Source organism: Dreissena polymorpha, chromosome 1, assembly GCF_020536995.1.
Source record: "Dreissena polymorpha isolate Duluth1 chromosome 1, UMN_Dpol_1.0, whole genome shotgun sequence".
Classification (NCBI taxonomy): Eukaryota; Metazoa; Mollusca; class Bivalvia; order Myida; family Dreissenidae; genus Dreissena; species Dreissena polymorpha.
Genome location: NC_068355.1, coordinates 124,957,484 through 124,970,289, shown reverse-complemented (window position 1 = coordinate 124,970,289; position 12,806 = coordinate 124,957,484). Strand labels below are relative to the sequence as shown.

General features: G+C 35.0%; 1 protein-coding gene and 1 long non-coding RNA gene across 2 annotated transcripts in view; both read left to right on the top strand.

The window, feature by feature from the left end:
• LOC127848557 (receptor-type tyrosine-protein phosphatase eta-like) overlaps positions 1 to 12,806 on the top strand; it is a 415,812-nt gene that overhangs the window by 291,598 nt on the left and 111,408 nt on the right. The gene's annotated exons all lie outside the window — the stretch shown is intronic.
• LOC127848849 (uncharacterized) overlaps positions 1 to 12,806 on the top strand; it is a 225,964-nt gene that overhangs the window by 142,420 nt on the left and 70,738 nt on the right. The gene's annotated exons all lie outside the window — the stretch shown is intronic.

Sequence of the window (12,806 nt, the reverse complement as noted above, 5' to 3'; positions counted from 1 at the left end):
GGAAAAACACCTGCAGTATATATGATCTTTTCTGGAGCTCAGATAATTGTTAAATATTTAAGGGACCAATTCACATTTTGGTAAATGTTTCAGCTTCACAAGTTTTTGTTAAGTTATATTTGTGAGGAAACAGTAATACTGAACATTTACCATGCTCTAAAATATCCATAATATGCATCTTTTGACGATTAAAAAACCTGAAAATTTTAAAGCATTGCAGCGTGATACAATTGAACAATTTCGAGAATTCTGTTGTTGTCGTTATATTTTGTGACATGAGTGGTCTAAGTGTAAGACTTTTACTCCAGAGGTCAGTGGTTTGAGCCCAGTTCAGGGTTACTTTTTTTTCTTTCTTTAATTTTATTCTTGTTTTTTTACTGGAGCTTTTTAGATCCAATGTTTATATTTATCAATATAAAGCATTTAATGAAAAACTTTAATATCTGCCAAAATCTGTGTAAAGGTCCCTTTAAAATTATTATTAAATCAAGCACTTGGTAACATCTAACACATAACTTATTTATTGGTACTCAGAACATTAGCATTTGTATGTTTCACAAACCTTGAAGTAAATATTAGCCAAATTATGCATACAAAATTATAAAACATCAGCTTTTGTAACTAAAATATGGCTAGACCACCATGAATACCAATCCTTCCAAATCAGCGATGACACAACTTTAAGCCATTTGACTGAGAAGTATAGTCTGCCTATTCAGAGAAGACTCGAGCCATCTATCACTTAATAACATTAACAACTACATCAATTGTACCAATTCAAAGCATTTTTATCAAACAGTTTGATCAGCTGCTGCCTCTTATTATTATTAAATGCTGCTCCCTGTACTGGTGTGTTGTTAATTACTTCCGTTTCCATCACGTCTCAAACCAAATCCTTTATCAGAGGAACGTTCAAGACACAGGTTATGCAGACGGCAGACGCATGGAAACAGTTGCTTGTTCACATCGCTTATTGGGCTTGAAAGGCAAGCATCCATTAGTGACATGCTGACATCTAAAAAATAGAAAAAGTATTTCTTTAACATAGATATTTGTCTAAGTGACTAAATTGCGCTGATTCCACAGGCTTATTTGATTTCAATATTATGAATATATAATATATAGCCTACACCACACAATATTTTTGTCTGTATTCACCATTTATACTCAATTTAATTTAAATGCACTAGTAAACAAGAAATGTGTTTGTCAGAAACACTATGTCCCCTTCTGTGCCGCTTTGATTATTTTTTTTAACTTTGACCTTTAAGGATCACCTTGACCATGACCTTTTACCACTCAAAATGTGCAGCTCCATGAGATACACATGCATGCCAAATATGAAGTTGCTATCTTCAATATAGCAAAAGTTATTGCAAAATGTTAAAGTTGGCGCAAACAGACAGACAGGGCAAAAACAATATGTCCCCCACTATAGTGGTGGGGGACATAAAAATACGTTCATTCATATGGGATAAGCAAAATGAATATTTAAGATTTAAAATAAAATGAATAGAAACATCAGTTTATTTAAACGGAATTTTTTTTATGAAGCATCACGTACATACACGCAAACGTTACCCTCATTTATAACAAGAGCACCGCCTTGCGGGTGCAGACCACTCATCTATTTTCTTTTTAAAGGTGAAGGGACTCTCATTTTCAATCACAAAGGAGGGAGGGGTGGAGTGAAGAGGGGTGTATAGTGTGGGGGTGTGGACATTTATTACATAATCTTCCAAAAATGCGAAAAAAAACGCAAAAAAAAAATATCGGGGGGGGGGGGGGGGAGAGGGGGGGGGGGGATTCTTGGGTGCACTGGTTGGACGGTATTTCAAACATAAAAGAATAAAAATAAATATTTGTGTATTTTAACCGTTTAAAAAAAAAAAATTGGGGGGGGGTATAGTGTGAGGGTGTGGTGGTAATTTGTGAGATGATCTTAAAAAAAAAAAAAAAAAAAAAAAAAAAAATTAGGAGGGGGGGGGATTCGGGTGGGGGAAGGGGGGTGGTCCGGGGGGGATGGGGGATTCTTGGGTGCGATGGTTGGACGGTATTTCAAACATAAAATAATAAAAATAAATATTTGTGTTTTTTAACCGTTTAAAAAAAAATAATTTAGGGGGGTGGGTGGGTGGGGGGGGTGGAGTGGGGAAGGGGTATAGTGTGAGGGTGTGGTGGTCATTTGTGAGATGATATTAAAAAAAAAAAAAAATAGGGGGGGAGAGGGGGGGGGAGGGGGAAGGGGGGGGGAGGGCACGGGGGATGGTTTGGGTGGAGTCTATTGTGGTATGTCAGGTAAGAGTAGTTTTGTCAAAGTATCAATCAAATCTAATCATAAATAAAGAAGTTATGGCAATTTTAGCAAAATTTAATAATTTGACCTTGAGAGTCAAGGTCATTCAAAGGTCAAGGTAAAATTCAACTTGCCAGGTACAGTAACCTCATGATAGCATGAAAGTATTTGAAGTTTGAAAGCAATAGCCTTGATACTTAAGAAGTAAAGTGGATCGAAACACAAAATTTAACCATATATTCAAAGTTACTAAGTCAAAAAAGGGCCATAATTCCGTAAAAAAGACAACCAGAGTTATGCAACTTGTCTCTTTACTGTACCCTTATGATAGTTTGCGAGTGTTCCAAGTATGAAAGCAATATCTATGATAGTTTAGGGGTAAAGTGGACCAAAACACAAAACTTAACCAAATGTTCAATTTTCTAAGTATAAAGGGCCCATAATTCCGTCCAAATGCCAGTCAGACTTACATAACTTTGCCTGCACAGTCCCCTTATGATAGTTAATAAGTGTTGCAAGTATGAAAGCAATAGCTTTGATACTGTAGGAATAAAGTGGACCTAAACACAAAACTTAACCAAATTTTCAATTTTCTAAGTATAAAAAGGGCACATAATTCTGTCAAAATGCCAGTCAGAGTTACATTACTTTGCCTGCACAGTCCCCTTATGATAGTAAGTGTTGCAAGTATGAAAGCAATAGCTTTGATACTTAAGGAATAAAATGGACCTAAACACAAAACTTAACCAAAATTTTCAATTTTCTAAGTATAAAAAGGGCACATAATTCTCTCAAAATGAACGCAAGAGTTATCTAACTTTGCCTGCCCAGTCCCCTCATGATAGTAAGTAAGTGTACCAAGTTTGAATGCAATAGCATTGATACTTTCTGAGAAAAGTGGACCTAAACGCAAAACTTAACCGGACGCCGACGCCGACGCCAAGGTGATGACAATAGCTCATATTTTTTTTTCAAAAAATAGATGAGCTAATAAAATTTAATTTACATATAAATTCAACAATTTGATTATTAAAGATGTACCTAATCAAGCTTTAAAAGTTACCTTTGATTTAAGACACTGTGAGGCATAAGAAAGAGATTGGCAACAATGGTTTATTTAAATACTGTGTGGTCAGTTGATCTCGCACTAATAAGACTTATATTTCACAATTTACATGATATATTACCAAAATCTTGACCGTCTACATAGATGTTCATTTTAGGCCTGTTCCACAGCATTGGAGGGATGAGGTAAAGGGGTCATCAGGTAAGTCCTTAACGGATGCCCACTATCTCCCAGCAGATGTGTTGCATCATTGTTGCTCTGATAGTGCTGTAAATTAAAATATTTTATTGAAAAGTTGATTTGTCTATGATAAAACAGCAGTCCATAGTTAATGTTGTTGGATTAAGGATAGCATCTCAATAAGCTTTACCAACCTAGCTGAAGTATATTTAATCTACTTTACTTACGCTCGATTGGTTATTCACAGCTTGGGTACTACTTACATGTACCCCTGGTACCATTAAGCATACTTGCATGTACCTCGGGTAAGGTTAATATACTTAAACGTCCCCGGTCCTTATTAGACTGTACCCGAGTTGTATTCCTGCCCAAAATCCAATGTGGTACAGTGCACTACAGATAAATGTAAAGCGATATTGTTTATCTTAATAAAACTTACCTTTTGAAAAAACTGCATAAACATGCTTTTTGAGTTTAAATTTCGATGATATAGAGACTATTTGAGAAAAAAATTGACATTAATGTGAACATAGTTAAAAAAAATTAAGCCTACAACAACCCATTTAGCATTAAATTTCCGGCTATGTTAAAGTATATTAACTGTTACAGGGTTAGCTCTACATGTAAGTATACTTAAAGAGTACCCGGGGTACAGGTAAGTAGTATCCGAGCTGACAATGACCAATCGAACAACATTGTAATCAAATGAGAACAATATAGAAACAATTATGGTGATTTTTCTACAATTATTAAATACATAAGGTACCATCAGCATCTACTAAACTCACCAATACAATAAACTTGTTTAAAAATAGAAAACACAAACAGTATCATGATGTCATATTCATTTTCATGATCATGATGTTATAATCAACAATTTCGAGATAAAGTATTGTTCAATCATAACATTTAGAAGTAGAACAACTACAAGTTCAACATTAGCGGGTGGGGTAAATCAGTCTGCACTTAAAGTCATCGATAAGTACACGTCAACACAAAATAGAATGAGTTTAACATAAAGTCATTTGTAAAGAAACACACCAATCAATGCTTAAACTTATACCGGTAATCATCGAATGCTTTTATTAAGAAAAGATACAACAATTACTTATTCTTCAACCATTTTGCAAAATCAGAGTTGTCAAATGCTGAGTTAACAAAGGGCAACTACTCTAAAGTTTTTGGGTTAAATTCTACTTATTTGATATTTGAAAATAAATACAATTTTATAATTATACTTGTTTAAATCAATGATTTACATACCTAAGCGACGGAATGAAAGGGATGAGCTCGCCGGTAAGTTGGTGCTATGTCTTCCCCGATCAAAACCAACAATCGCTTTATTCCTCCCTTACTTAGACGATATATCGAAGCAATGTTCTAATCTCTTAGGTTTTCGAGAACAATTCTCTTCCCAAAAAGCCTTGGCATTGGTAATTTTTCGTCTCCTGTCATCGTGGATGACAAAAACGACCTCTATTACGTTAATTTACGGGTGCCCTTACCCAGTCATATATTTATTATGAAATTAATGTAATTTTAATTTACGATTTGCTTGATGAAACGCGATTTCATTGAAACATCGTAATTTATGTAAATCGTAATTTACAACTAGTCGTAAATCGTTGATGAAACGGCTCCCTGCACAGTTCACATTTACCTATAACTGTTTGAGGCATTGCTATAGATGTTATCACCTGATAAATACTGGCAAGTATTATGCCGCTGCGGAGATTTAGTGTTTTGAGACGCAGTTAGTTGTTCTAAGACACGGGAAAGCAACTCACAAAGTGTTGATTAGTTTAGTGTTTATTTTCACAAAGTATTAAGTTTAACAGTAATGATAACAATAGTCCATAACACAGTTCTGACACAGAGTTTAAATTGTTATGTTAATTTAATGTTTGCTTATAATAAATATTTTCATATAACGTTAACGAGGTAAATTTATATCACTCAGAAAATCACAAATTCAAATGTCACAAAGGAAGGCTAAAGTCTATGTCTATCTCATGTTCAATATTCTTCACTTTTGTACCAAATACTTTAACAGTTGTCTAGACCCATATATACCAGAAATTTTCAGGTCCAAATCTGGACATTCCATTAAAAATGTCAGGATATTTTATCGAAAAGCAGGACACCTTAAACGATCAATCATGCCACCTTTACTGTAGTCAGTTATAAGTAGATTACTTACAAAACCTCATAATTTCTGGCAAATATTGGCGATAAATGTGTTTACGAATTTCATGAACACAGACATTTTTAATATTCCGGAAGTAAACACACATGTTATTTTCCGGAAGTAAACACACATGTGCACTATGCGGATGAATCCATAACGTGAAATGTAGGGCATGCCTCTATTTTTTTACTTCAAATTGGGACAGAGGCAATATATTCATGTACCGTAATTGCTCTATGTTTTCGGACACTTAAAAATAATTAATTTTTTTCGTGTCCGAAAACTTAGATACGAAAAATATTCACAAAAAACAGGTGTCCGAAAACCTAGAGCCGAAAAATTGAAGTGTCCGAAAATAGCGTCAATTGTATCAACGACTACCTGTAATAGCACGCGCTTGTAAAATACCATGCTGTATAGTATAAATTACAGTTATATATGTTTGCACTGCATTTTAAATAATTTTAAATGCTTAATTTATTTGGCAGCAAATTACTACAAGGTTTTACTTTGACCAACGAGTTCAAAGATGAGCATGTGATGTACCCATACTCGCTAGTATGAACCTGTAATTAAAGTCAATAAAAAAGCAAACTATGAATTCTTTGTTTGTTCATTTCAGAAAGTTGTAGTCTAACACCTTCCATTGTTCGTAAAAAATGCAATTGGGTGCATCTCACTTTGAAGCGTTTAGTATTTGTCACAGTTATTATACTGAGAAGGGGTAGTACCATTGCGGAAGATAATTGAACTGTTAATTGGCACTACCCCTGGTAATTGTCATAACGCTTATGCTATCGGACGAAACCATTGTTTAACACCGGTTTACAAGGTTATTTACCCAATAACGCAAATGTAATGGTCCGTTGCCCTCAGGCATGCACCTGAAGTGTTTTATGATGTTAATCTGGTAGTAAAACCCCATGATCGAATCATCATTAGATATCGAAAACAGGACCGAAATTTGGTAAAATAGCGCTGTAAAATATAAAATATACTGTCCGAAAACTTAGAGACATTAATTATGGACGAAAACTCGTTTGTCCGAAAATTAAGAGTCACGAAAAATAATTATTTTTGCTAAAAAAGGGGGTGTCCGAAAACTTAGAGTGTCCGAAAACATAGAGTAATTACGGTACATCATTTTTATATAAAGTTGCAATTAGCTTAGAATGCTTGGGTATTATGGGATAATATTATGCAACATAAGCTGTCATTGTTAGCTCTAGGCTAAAGACTTTAAGTTAAGATGACTGGGTATGATTATGTAAAATTGGCTTCATTAATCTTTAATGATGTTGCATTTTTTTAATAAGCCTATTTTGGCCATTTAATAATGTTCAAGTTGGGAGTATTGGATACTTCTGTAATCTTATTGCTGGTCACCCACCTTCTCAAAAAAGTGTGTGAAATGTAAGTTTTAAGTACGTTTTGCGTGCGTTAAATGTGGCGGTATTGGCACTGCGTTTTATGTGCGCTTTTTCTTACCGAGTGATACCGAGAAATGTGCGCTTTATGTGGGTATATGTGCACTTTTAAGTGTGTTAAATGTGTGCATTTTTATAAGTGCGTTTTTGACTGCCATGTATGTGTGTAAAATGTGCGCTTTCAAGTGGGTTAAAACTGCGCTTTTCAGCATATCAAATGTGCGCTTTGTCATAAAAAAGCGCACAATTTACTCGCTTAAAGCGCAGTTTCACCCACATAAAAACAAACATTTGTGTAAAATGTGCGCTTTTATGTGGGTTCAACGTGCACTTTAGTCAGTACCTATAAAAAGCGCACATTTAGCTCGCTTAAAGCGCAGTTATAACCCACATAAAAGCGCACATGTGTGTTAAATGTGTGCTTTTCTAGGGGTTGAAAATGTGCTTTAAGCGAGCTGAATGTGCGCTTTTTATAGGTATACTGTCTTATAAAAAGTGCACTTTTAACTCAGTTAAAACCGCAGTTTTAACCCACATAAAAGTGCACAATTTACGCACATGAATGGCACTCTAAAACGCACTCACAAAAAAACACATGTGCGTTAAAGGTGCATCTTTTGCCTTAACAGTTGATTCAATTATATGCTGTTAAAAGTGTTTTTTTAATTTCAGATACGAAATAAAAACCAATAATTATATACAAATATATTTGTATATTTTAAATAATTACAAGATAATTCAATTTTATACTTTAATGTACACCAACATTTGTTAACATACATGAGTAATTAAATATCAATGATAATTTGATGAAATAAATATTAACATAATTAGATTATAAATAAACAAAAAATAATAGCATACTAATAATAACATGTACAGTATATACACAGGAACATCTATATACATAAGAAAGATGATAATCAAATAAGGCCTGTCATTTCTTTGAGGCGGCGGAGTGTGGCTCTCATCTTTCTCTCCATGTCTGCCACCAGCCTGTCAAACTTCTTTGCAACTATTATACTGTCATGGCCTTTGCGTGCTGCGTCTCGTGCATGATCTCATTTGATCAGGTCCTGTAAGATATTTTATAATGTTAGTGTTGAATATTGCTGTTATGGTAATCTCGTTGCTATAAAAATTATAAATTTAAATCAAAACTAGTTTGTTTGTTTGTTGTTTTTGGTTGATTGTTTTTGCAATTTTAGTCCCCTGATCAAATGTGACTTAACGCTTTTCATAAATAATTAAAAGAAAATACGTTTGGTAGAAAATACTGTTTAAAAATGTACCAAGATACGTGGTCTCATTTGGCAGTGTGGACTGGTCGGAAGTGTGACGCCTTTAAAATGCAATAACCAGTACCCTGTATAGTTTTACCTCTAACCAAATCCAGCTTTTCTTGGTCAAGGACAGGGCGCGGTTTTCCCACTCCTGTTCTCCTCACGTTGGCCAGCTTGTGCAGGGTAAAACCTGGTATTCAAGTCAATACATCAGGTAGTCTCCCTTTTGCTCCCTTTTTTGGCAGGCGATGCGATGATGCACATTCTTTCCAAAGGATCTTCTGATCAATGTGAATTTCACCATGGGGTTTAACCTTTAAATTTAAAATATAAAAGTTCTCATTTAATATTGGGGAAAAAATCTGTTCATTAATGACCAGAAATAGGTATAAATAACATTTAAGATGACAATAACCATAAAATACAGCCATAATAATTCAAATGGTGTTGTTTTTCCTTAAAATTGCATTACATTTACTCAACCATTTACATTTCCCAGTGACAATACATAAATATGATAATGATCATAATTAGTTCAATAAACTAAATAAAAAAGGGATGCAGAATTGAAAATACAAACCTGTTACAACAGACTGTTCTTCAGTATTCCAAAAATACAGGCAGTTGTTGAACTAGACCATATCACTTTAACCACCCACTTTGAATCTCCTTTGCCACAAACATATTATTGATTTACACATTGTAGTAAATACGCATTGTTTTCATCACACAAAACTTCATGCTGAAAGTATTTCAAGACATTTAACACTAGAATTTTATGTCTTAATTTTGCTCAATTATACCTAAAATTTAACTCTAAGTCAGTGGCTGAAACCAGCTTGTTTTCAATAATTCCTGCCCTTCAACCAATCAAAAGTTGCTTGTTTTGAAATAGATGGTGCCTCAACCAATCAAAAGTCTATCCACACGGCTTTGTTAGGGGTGGCAGACGTTTCCCCCGCAAGTGGTTTCCTCCCCAGATGTTTCCTCCCCAGACGATTAACCCTCATTTTGGGGTTGAAACGTCTGCATAATATGAAGATGTATATTAGAAGTAGTTATTTATAATAATGCCGGGATATGTGAAAAAAATAACTTTATCGATAAGTATTTAAATTGAGTGCATTTTATGTGTCTTAATAATTAATTTTTTTTTTTTTAAATGATGGAAGTTGAGTCCTGAGTGATTAAAATATTAATTAATGATTTTTTTAGTGAAGCCTCTAACAAATTTCCGAAGAGCGCATGCGCAAACTAAACAGTCGCGCAAGAGTTGTCGATCTTGAAACACGAGTAAGATTATCAGCTGACGAGAAAAACAAATCGAACAATGGCATTGACTTGCGCTGTTATTAACTGCTCTAATTCAGCGTACTGGTTGAATAAATGGAAAAAACAACTTTGTACACAATGTGGCTGCCTTCATAAAGAGAAGGATTGCAAATGTGATCCACCGTTCAGGTAAATTATCAAATATTAACATTTGTTTACAGCGGGTGGGTGGGATAACTCAGCAAATTTTGCTGGTTGAGTAATATTTATTAACTTTTTCGCCGTCGTTGAACCTGATTGTTTTCCAATATTTACCGATTTTGAGAATGTTTTCAAAAGGCTGGTGATTTATAGGCCTTGATTCAACTAAATTTACTTTACAAAGCTATAATTTATTGCCAAATATGAAAGGTAAACACATGAATGTTCGACATAGCGTACCATTGCACAGACGTACAGGGACGAAACGTATCAACTGATGTATTTTATAGGGAAAATGAGATGTGATACTTCATGATAAATATGTTATAAATAGAAGTTTTGTATTTATTTGAAAAAAGTTTTTGCATGTGTTTCCTGGCTGTGCTTGTCAGTAATACTAATCAAGGACGATTACGCTATTTTTAGACAGTATTTTTTTATTTCAAATTAATTTTTCTGTATTTTATGTTTTCAGGCTCTTCTGCTTCCCAACAAAGATGTAAAACAGTGAAAGACGCGAGCCGTGGAAACAATTAATTGGAAGGAAAAATGGGTCGAAACTTTGGACACCGGGAAAGGATAGTCAGGTTTGCAGTAACCATTTTGTAGAAGGTCAGCGGACTGTTCAGAATCCACTTCCAACTCTCAACCTTGGCTATGATGGTCATGAATCAAGAGTGAAACGGATACTCTTCCTACAAGAGAAACCTGTTCAGGTTGGATACCGTGTACTATCCATTCAGTCGGAGGAAGAGCTGTTTGTAGCCACTCCGTATTACCCATATCCTGAGGAAGAATGTTTGAAACAGTCCAGTTTCATGTCGTCTTTCCCGGTTGTGCTGCTTATGGTCATACAGTGCATGTTGATAATGGGTTCGGCTATGGCAGACAAGATACAGAAACTTACTGTGGAAAATGCTAAACTGAGACAAGAACTAAGAAACCTCAGAAATAAGAAATATGTAGACAATGTTCTTAAAACTGATGACGATGTGAATTTCTACACTGGTTTTAAATCATAAACTGTATTTGAAAAGCTTCATAACATTAAAGCCGCGTTAGTTAATCGACGATGGTTAGGTGTTAAGGTGTACAAGTCCAACGTTAAGTTCGAGAGCCGAGTTCCTTCTGATGCTAATGCCCCTCCGCCTTGGTTTACTTGGTCGTGATCTAGCAAATCGTTTCCAAATATCTGAATGTTTGTGTGGACGAATATTTCATGCATGGTTGAAAGCAAGTGCCAAAGTTTTCAGTACAACAGTATTTATGCCAGACGAAGAGACATTAATCGGATCAAAACCGAGGAAGTTCCAACACATTCAGGACTTGAACTGTATAATAGATTGTATTGAAATTTTTATCGAGATGCCGAAGGATGTTGAGATGCAATGTATTACATGGAGCGACTACAAACACTACAATACATTAAAAGTACTCATCGCATGTGCCCCAAACAGTGCAATAACATATGTGTCACCAGTTTATACTGGAAGAATTTCAGACAAAGCATTGACTTTGGACTGTGGTTTCTTAGACAGACTGCCCCCTTATTCAATGATCATGGCTGATAAAGGCTTCAATATTTTGGAGGAATGCTCATCTCGGTCAATTTCTTTGTATGTGCCACCAGGTCGCCACGTACAATCCCAAATGACATTGCCAATTCGCGTATTCTTATTGAACAGGTGATTCGACATTTAAAGACTTTCAGGATTATCCAAGGAGAACTTCCAATTACGCTTATACCACAGACTGATGATATTCTAACAGTGTGCAGTGGAATATCAAATCTGAGAGGGCCGATATACAAATGAAAACAGACAATGAAGAGACATCCTACATGTGATGGATGTAACAGAACAAAACAAAAGTGAAGTTTAGAAACTGTTGCCAGTATTAAACATTGTATTATAGATCTTTCATGGGGATATAATGATAATTTCAAAGACATAGTTACATGTTTAAGTTAAAAGAAGTATCAGTATTTATTTATTAGAAAACAGACAATAGCCAAACTAGTCAATTATGTATAACTATACAAGTATTATTGTGAAAATAAAGTTCATATAAATTTAAGTTAACTTAGAAAGGTGTTCTTTAATTTTAATTAGCCATCATGCTTCTGTTGGCCAGCTGAGCTGGGTGGCTTTCTCACATGTAAGATTTTACACCGAGCACGAATATGACCTACAGCGGTGAGAGGCAAGTGGTCTGAAGTCAGCGAGCTTAAACTACTCAACAACAGAGGCCTTTGAACTTAGCGCTACTGTCTTATTTCCTCGGCCTACAGATTTTATTTCATTAAAAGCCCCCTTTAAAAACAACAAGACTGCATTTAGGTGGTTTATATGAGTCACTCTGTCTGTCTGGCCATATGAAGTATATATGATCCCCGCTCTGTGAAAAAGGGGTTTAATGCCTGTGCGTAGTGCCAACCCAGATTAGCCTGTGCAGTCCACACAGGCTATTCAGGGACAACACTTTCCGCTCTTTATGATATTTTTCGTTTCAAGAAAGTCTCTTCTTAGCAAACATCCAGTTTATGCGGAAAGTTTCTTCCCTGATTAGCCTTGCAGACTGCACAGGCTAATCAGGGACAACACTTTATGCACCTGCATTAAACGCCGTTTTCACAGAGCGTGGCTTATATGTGAAAGACGCTCTCATCACGTATGGAAAGATAATGTAAAAACAAGATACTTTCAAATATGTATTGCAAAATAATGTGTTCATCACAACTACTCACATAAAAAGGCTAAAGCTATTCATGCAAAAAAATATCTTAATAAAATTAATGTCATTTTGTAAAACAGATAATATCCATTATATTGCATGATATTATTATTAGATGTTGGTACAATCTGTGAAGTTCCGTTTAATTCTTAAATATATC